This window comes from Silene latifolia, chromosome Y, assembly GCF_048544455.1.
Source record: "Silene latifolia isolate original U9 population chromosome Y, ASM4854445v1, whole genome shotgun sequence".
NCBI classification, from domain to species: Eukaryota; Viridiplantae; Streptophyta; class Magnoliopsida; order Caryophyllales; family Caryophyllaceae; genus Silene; species Silene latifolia.
The window spans coordinates 377,358,322-377,367,584 of NC_133538.1; the positions used below are offsets into that span (position 1 = coordinate 377,358,322).

Consider the following 9,263-nt stretch of genomic DNA (forward strand, 5'->3'; position numbering starts at 1 on the left):
GAGAAATGATCCCCGAATCTTGGAACATTTCCCACCTAAAGTTATTTCATGTCTAAATTAAGGTAAATCTATCAACTCTATCTGTGCCTGACTAAGTATTATATATAGCAAACCCCAAAATAAAATCATACGACCTTAGCAAATTATGTTTTCCTGCTACCTGCTATCTTGCCTAGATATCTGCCTATTTTCTTTTACACAAACTCTATCATGTCTGCCTATTTAAATCCTAATATGTTGAATCCTGAAAACTTGTTTTACGCCATTTTTACATTAGTTATACATTACAAACAGGCTTAAACAAATATTCAGGATTCAGGGCCACTCCACCCAACCTGAACAGCATCCAAAAAATGCTTTCTTCAAAAACTAGGCACCTACCTGCTTGACACAAAGAACACACATAAAAAATTGAGCTCAGTACAGAAAAATAAAAGACAAGTACGATGTTGGAATAGACCAAACCACTTGACTAACAAGCCCTCCTGACAGGCTGAGCGCCATAAGCCCTCATGGCTGGCAACCGCCCCTTGTTTTTCGAAGCCCTCCTGACAGGCAACAAAGCCATCATTTCCTAAATACGGAATGAGGGCCATAAGCCCTTCTGACATGCATCATTCTAATAAAACACGTCAAAATGCATTATTTACAGGTACAAATCAAGTCACTCAAAGGAATCAAGAGAAAAGAGGATTCAATTTATACCAAGACAATGAAGTTGTCCAGGGAACAAAAAACAAACTGTTTGTCCAGGGAACATCCCTCCCTGGATGGCCCAAAACAAGAAAATAACTACTTCAAAAAAACAAACCAGAAACAACTAGCCTGCCTTGAAAGCAGTAGCAGAGCTGATCCCCTCATCAACAGGCTCTTCCTCGTCATCCTCCCCATCACCAGCCTCACCACCCTTTTCCTTGGACGGTGGAGAATCTACTTCCTCATCAGCATGCAGCATGCAAAGCTCAGGGTAAGTGGCATTAAGGTTAGCTATCTCCTGGTCAGGATCCCAGAAAAGCCGGACTTCAACGGGCTCCTTCATAGCATCCACACGACCCCTACCAAAGAAGTAAAGAGCATCATCCTTATACCTGCCCTGTACCAAATCCCTCTCAACAGCCAATTCCTCATTTACCTTTAGCTGCTCCTGCATAGCCTGCTTCTCAGCCTTTAACTCCTCCTGGACAATATCAAATTTAGCCTGAAGAGCTTTCAGAGCATCTTGAGCAGAATTCAAAGCATCTTTCTTCAGAATCTGCATCTCCTAATCCAAGGTATCTTTGAGGTTGTTAATAGAATCCAGCTGGCAGGCACCCCTCAACATATCATTTACATTCTGACAAGAAATATATCCCCATTTAAGCGGCATAAAATAAAAACTAAATACCAACACAAAAACAGACAAAAAGGAAAATACCTCCTGAAGCATAGTGATCAGATTGGCAGCATAATCCCTGGTGGGCTACATGGCAGCCAAAGTACAAGCAGTAGAATCCTCTGCCTGATACTTATAATAAGGATCATCAACCATAAAAGATTGAGCCTGGATCTGTTCCTTAGCAAACTGAACCGCATCCAGCCGTGCCCTAACACCCCTAACCTCATGAACTGTTGGAAAATGTGTCCTCAACAATAGTGCGGTCACATGATATAAATATCATTATTAAATCTCATTTTAAGAATACATGTGGGATGTAATATTTTACAGTCAACTGATCCACACATATCGGTAATGATTGGCTGACTAGAGTCTGACATTACTGTCGTGCAACGGTGGTGATCAGTTGATCCTTTTAGGTCATACCTATAGGGAAATACTCTTAATTGATTATTTAATTAATCGTATACCGATACGAGTTAATTAAATTGCTTAAAATTGACGGATGATTTTGTGAGTATAATTTACGTATCTTATTGTAAATATGATTAAATGAGACACGGTCTATGTAATCGAATTGTTTTATTACTTAGATGAAATCATTGTTTACAGAAACAATTGAAACGGAATGAATAAATTATTATAAATACAGAATGTTGTAATTTATAATTTGGAAACATTTTTGGTACGAGTAATTACGAATTACTAGTCGATTTTGTAAATGACATATTTTATGAGTATGTTGATTTTTAATAAGTTAAAAATACATTACATTGTGACATGTCATGTAACATGTTACATGTGACAAATTGAGAAATGACAAAAATAAAATGGACCATCCATTTTATATTGAATGTACCGAAATTATAGAGGGAGTGTAAGATTATATTGTGTTTTTATCTTGAGTGGAAAACACAATTATCATATCTAAGTAGTAGCCATGCACACCTAGCTTTTGAGAAGAGGAAAAATAAAAGGCATTGGGCATGCTACCCAAGGTCATTTTTCCGGCCACTTTAAAAGAAAAGAAAAGAGTTTTTCTTTTCAATTCATTCATTCATCATTTTTACACATAACATTTTATAGTGTAAGAAATGTATCTTTCTCTACATCTTGTGAAATCTAGAGAAATAAAACACACATAATCTCCTCTCTTGACCGAAATTTTCAAGAGAACAAAATTATTTTGTGTCATATTTTAATTTAAACTTATATTTTACTAGTTCATAAATATATAAGTTATTAAGAGATTCCTTGGGTATATGCTTTTGGGAGGGATTCTATATTTGAATCTTTGTTCTTCCATTTGGAGAGCTCAAGAACTAGTAAGGTAGGTGACCTTACTAGTGCCCAAATATCCGAAACAAGCAATGTAAGGAACCGATTTCTTTCTTAACTATTGATCTTTGCATGCATAAGATCCACCATTTAATTTTATGACAAATTAAAATAAAACATATATGAATATGTTGAGTATATAGATCTACTTTTCCTTCAATCGGTATCAAGAGCCATGGTTGTTTGCATGCAAATCGGTCAAAAGTTTTTCCGAGTTATAAAGATTAACATATAAAACTTGTATAATTTGTGTTATTATGATATATCACTAAATTAATTTTTGCATGTTAAAGTTTCTGATCCTAAAATGTATTTAGGATATTTTGGTTAATTTATGGATTTTATTGTTCATTTTATGTAATATTGGCATTAAAATGTGATTTTTATGATAAAAATGTCATTTTTGGTCGAAAATTAGCTAAACTTCGAATGTTACAGTGGTTTTTGGATATGTTTTCACATATATTATTTTTAGATGATCTGGAAAGTTTCATAATTTTATGAGTTCTTATGCTCGAAAAATGGATTTTTCATGATAAAAATCGGATTTAGATGAAAAATAGGTTAATAACATAGAGGAAAGGATCAAGGGTAACGGCTGGAATGAAGAATGGGTCAATCAACCACTTTCGGGTAAATAGGGCACGAGTCCTATTTACCAGGAAACCCTAAACAAACTTGAGGAGACCGTTTTGAAACTACTATAAATAGAAGAGGAGACTAGAGAAGAGACAGAGATACTCACCCACTCGAATACCCACACTACTACTCTCATTCTTGTATTCAACATATAATTGAGCAACAATCTTAGCCTGTCACGCGTGACATACAAATTCCTTGTCAGGCTACTTAAATTATAGTGAAAATCCCTCCTGGCTTGGTGCCCGTAGTTTTTTCCCTTATTCCCAGGGTTTTTTCACGTATAAATCTTTGTGTCTTTACTTTTTGTTCATTTGTTTATTTAGATACATCAGTCAGGCGAGTTAAATTTAGTTAGATCACCCCTCAAATCTTCCCTGGCAGGACATTCTTATTCAGTAAAATCCTGCTAAAACACTTGTAATTGTGTGTAGTATTTTATTTGATAACTTTAAAGTTAAACCTATCAAACTAAGACAACAACAACATCAAAGCCTCAATCCCAAAATTATTTGGGGTCGGCGACATGAATCATCCTTTAGAACCGTCCATGGGTGAATGCACACCTCAAAATGCGGAAAAAAAAAGATAGAAAAGGGAAAAATGAAAAACAAAAGAGTGAGTGAAACATAATACAAAAGTTAAGGTAAACTTATAGGTTTTAAAATCGAAGTCCGGATTTCTTTTATAAAATTTAAAATTTAAATCGAGAATAAAGATTAAAACGATTTTGAAAACCGAAATATAACTTAATGGTCCGGAATACCTTAAAAGTGAACCAAGTAAAATATATAAGAAAGTTGTTGGTAAAAAAAGTATAATAAAGGATTGAAAAACAAATAAATTTTTTTAAAAATTAAATAAAAATACTAAATATGTCAAATAACATCAAATACTAAAAATCCACATATATCATTTCCCTCCATTGTTCCCTCTCCGTCACCATTCTCTCCTCAAGCCCAAGGAATATCATGTCGTGCTTTATCACTCTCAGCCATGTCTGTCTCGGTCTCCCTCTACCTCTAGGAACCTTTTCTGTTCCCCAAGTCTCCAGCCTCCTAACTGGTGCGTCCATAGGTCTCCTTCTCACATGGTCAAACCATCATAGTTGATTTTCCATCATCTTGTCCTTTATTGGCGCCACTTTTACCTTTTCCCTAATCACCTCATTCCTTAATCTATCTTTCCTTGTATGGTCGCACATGCACCTCAACATACGCATCTCCGCCACACTCATCTTTTGAATGTGACAATGTTTCAGGGCCCATCACTCGGAGCCGTAAAGTAAGGCAGGCCTAATTGTCGTGCGATAAAATTTTCCCTTTAATCTTTGGGGAATATCTTTATCGCATAAAAACCCTGAAGCACTCTTCCAGTTCAACCATCCCGCTTTAATTCTGTTATCCACATCTTCGTCTAACTCCCCATCTTTTTTAATAATGGATCCTAGATATCTGAAGAAATCTGACCCCTCAACAACATTCCCATCGAAAATAATACTCTCCAACTCGGTCGATCTCGATCCCGCCACGTTAGTGAACTGACACCTCAAATACTCGGACTTACTCCTACTTAGCCTAAACCCATGAGTCTCTAAAGTATGCCTCCACAATTCCAACTTTCTCTCCGCCCCCTATTTCGTCTCTTCAATCAACACAATATCATCAACGAACATCATACACTAAGGGACTTCGTCCTGAATATCCCTTGTCAACTCATCCATAACTATAGCAAAGAGAAACGGACTAAGTGCGGAACCTTGATGCACCCCGATGGTAATGGGAAATTCTTTCGTTCTCCCAACATTAGTGCGAACACTTACCCTAGCCCCCTCATACACGTCCTTTATGAGGTCAATATATTTTTGAGACACACCCTTTGATGCGTGCCTATTTCATACAGTTATTCTATTCATTTGCATGCATTTCTATGCTTATTTTGTGGTCACAAGCTACTATTCTCCCATGAATCGGCTACTTTGGGTTACTTTGTGTTTTATGCAGGTTTGGACCCAAGATGAGCTAAATGAGCCAAAACCTATTCCCAGTACTGCATTTGGAAGGATTGGAACTCGGAAATTTATGCCTCGAGACGCGTGAGAAAGTGGGGAAGCACCTTTGAGGAGATTTGACGCTGCTGTGTTGTGGCTTTAGTCGATCAACCACCCTGTTTATTCGATCGACTAAAACGAAGATTTGCTCAAGTCAGTTTAGTCGATCGACCAGAATTTTAGTCGATCGACTAAACTCAAGATCAGGCCGTTTTGTTAAGTTCTATTTTCGGCCCATTAGTTTCTTGTTGAATAATTTTCCCTTATCATTATAAATGGGAGAACGCAGAATAATATTAGATATCTTGATTTTTAGCAAAAACATTGTTAGACGTTCTTTACTTTGGAATTCTTGGATCGGAAATTTTGTAACATTTTTTCCTTTATTTTCGGTAATTAATTAACCTTTGTTACTCATTTAATTCTTGTTATTGGAATTCATTATTCTTCTCTGTTAATTGCAAGTTTATGTTTAATTGCTTTTTAGATTTTATCATCATGTTTAATTCAATCTTAATCGTTATTGTTGAATATATTACCTTCACTATGAGTAGCTAATTTCCCTATGCTAGGATTAGGGAAGCCATGGTTATCAGACGATCTTAAATAAGTAATTAGGTCTGGCTTGTAGCATTTAATAGCGTTTAATTAACTCAGTGCACGCAATTGATTATACGACCGGCAAACTTTGACCTAGATCGAAAGATTGGAAAAAGTTAGACCTGCTACAAACAATAGATCATCCTAATTAGAGCGAAAGTTAGATTAGTTTTCTAGGGCGAATAGCGGACCGGAAGGACCTTTTCACTACCCCACAAACCATATTATGCCGAGCTTTGCCTTTACCTTTAATTGTCGTTGACCATGGTGACCCGAAATCCTAGTTTTCTCTCTTATTTGAAATCGTTTATCAATTTACTTTCCTTTGTTTGCTACCTTAGTTAATAGACAAACCCAAATCAACCCCTGAAAATTGTTACTTAGACAGATTAGATTTAGCATATAGAACAAATTGTCTCCCTGTGGATACGAACCCGACTACCTCTACTGCATTAGTTTAGGCCGGTTAGTTTATCTTTGATAGGTGTGCGATCTAGCCTGTCAAATTTTGGCGCCGTTGCCGGGGAGGCAACAATTTTCTGTTCGCTTATTTTAGTTTGTCTCGTCTCAGGGAACATTAGTTCCTTGAGACCGTTCTCATTCCTGTCTTTAGTGTTTTGTTTATGCCCTGGTCTCACAGGTCCGAGCTTGTACCATTCGAATCTGAACCAAAAAAGACTTTCTGAACTAGACGAAATTTTTGGAAGGAAGTCCGTCAAGCAGAAGACTTAAGTACGCTTGACGCTGCCTATGCCGCTTTCGTTGCAGAAAATCAGTCTTTAGAGGAAGACACATCTACTTCTGCCTCTACAACAATCATGGCCACATTAGCAAGCCATTCAGAACCCACCCTTGCATCCATTCCTAAGGGATTTAAGTTGCCAACTACCGATGTTGGTACCTTTGAGATTCGTCTGTCCTATATTAACCTGGTAGAGCGAAACATGTTTGGAGGAGCAGCTACTGAAGATCCTACCAAACATATGGAAAAGTTCGTTACATACTGCTGCTCAATCCCTTTGACTGGCGGGGTAACACAGGACCAAGTAAAACAAGTTTTATTCCCTTTTTCTCTGCGTGACGGTGCTGCAGAGTGGTTACATTATCTAGACATGGAAGCCAATACTATTACTGACTGGAATATACTCGCTCTTACATTCTACAAGAGGTATTTTCCACCACAGAAGACAAATGCTCTTAGAAGACAAATTACGAGTTTTAAACAGGGCCCCACTGAAGACCTCAATGAGGCATGGGTTCGCTTCAAGAGACTAGTCCGCTCCGTCCCTCATCACGGTTTCTCAGATCTAGTTTTTATGCAATCACTTTTATAATGGGCTTTACGAAGATCATTGACCTTTGCTTGACTCTTCTGCAAATAGGAGGTTTCAGAACAACACTACTGATGCCAATGCTTGGAAATTGATCGATGAGATAGCTACTCACACTGCTAAGTATGGTAACCCCTAAGGTAACACAAGAGGGGGTAGTTCAGATGGAGCTATTGCAACTAACTTAGAGGCATTGACTGCTCAACTTGCCGAATGGAAGACATCCCAATCTTTGGGAAATCAGCAGACAGTCCATGCCATGATGCAAGAGGAAACACCTTGTGAACAATGTGGTATTGTGGGGGCATAGTGCTGCTGAATGTATGAGTACGATAGAGCAGGTCCATGCTTTTCAATCTTTTAAGCAAGGCACACTGTACTCCAAATTTTATAATGAAAGGACTAGGGAGCATCCAAATTTCTCTTATCGAAGCCAGAATGTTCAAAATCCTACTCCACCGCTGCCGCAAGGTCAGAACTCGCCATACATTATCCCTCAAAATCGTGGAAATCAACCACAAGGTGGTTATCAGAGGAATAATAAAGGAGGTCAACTAATGCAACCCCATCAAGAACAACAACATCAGAATAATGACCTATCTGAAATTAAGGCCATGTTACAACAACAACTCACAGAAGCAAGGGGCCCTCGTTTCTCAATTAATGGCACACAATAAGATGTTGGACAATAAAATTGCCCAATTATCTACTTCAAATTGCCAACATAGTACATTGCCGTCTCAGCCTGAGAAGCCGCATGACATGGCTAATGCAATTCATCTTCGAAGCGTTCTTAATTATAATGGACCGGATATACCCCAGGATGCATAAGAGGTTATAATTGAAGAGTTAGATGTGGATTCGGAAGGAAAATACGATGACGAAGCTGCTGTAGCATCTGGAAAAAGTCGATCGATTGAAACTTTTGGTCGATCGACTAAACTTGTAGATGTGGACATTGAGGAAATTGGGATTAGTCGATCGACTGGGAAAAATAGTCGATCGACAGATGAAGGTGGTCGATCGACTGATATAAATAGTCGATCGACTATTGTGACAGACGAAGTTGCTGATCCGTCATCTATTGCAACTGTAACGTCTTCTACTACTGATAAGGCGTCTATTTCTGATAAAGGGAAGAGTAAAGCTGCTGGCCCGCCAATCGTCATCAAGGTTCCATTTCTGGGGCGCCTAAAGAACACAAAAATCGAGCATCAATTCAGTAAATTCTGGGAGGTCGTCAAAAATTTACAGGTAACTGTACCTTTCACCGAGCTAATTACCCAGGTACCCTGTTATGCTAAATTTATGAAAGATATTTTGACCCGTATGAGGAGCTTTAACGAAGTGGGGACCATTGCTTTTACAGAAGAGTGTAGTGCACTCATACAAAGCAAGTCTCCACCCAAATTGAAGGATCCAGGTAGTTTTTCAATTCCCTGTACCATAGGCACTCATGTAATAGATAAAGCTTTATGTGATTTGGGTGCCAGTGTCGGTGTCATGCCCTATTCAGTTTGCGAGAAACTGAATATGGGGCATCTTAATGTTACCAACGTGACCCTACAAATGACTGACCGTACAATTAAGTGACCTCTAGGTGTATAACAGGATGTCCCAGTTAAGATAGGTAAATTCTTTATACTTGTTGATTTCATTGTGTTAGATATGGCTGAAGATACTCAGATTCCTATAATCTTGGGTAGGCCATTTTTGTATACTGTAGGGGCTATTATTGATGTCAAACAGGGACGTTTGACTCTCGAGGTAGGGGATGATAAGGTGACCTTTAATTTGGCTAGCACGCTGGCTAAGCCTATGATAGAGGATACATGTTATGCTATAGACATTGTAGATGAATCTATGTTTGACTATTGGACGGGATCCCTTCTAGGGGACCCGTTAGAAGCTTTGATAGCTCTTGATGATT

General features: G+C 38.1%; 1 non-coding gene across 1 annotated transcript; it reads right to left on the reverse strand.

Annotated features, from left to right (window-relative positions):
- Positions 1–7,195: 7,195 nt before the first annotated feature.
- LOC141636377 (small nucleolar RNA R71) lies at positions 7,196–7,302 on the reverse strand. Its single transcript, XR_012540994.1, has one exon. It is a non-coding gene; the product is annotated as a small nucleolar RNA R71 (small nucleolar RNA).
- Positions 7,303–9,263: the final 1,961 nt, after the last annotated feature.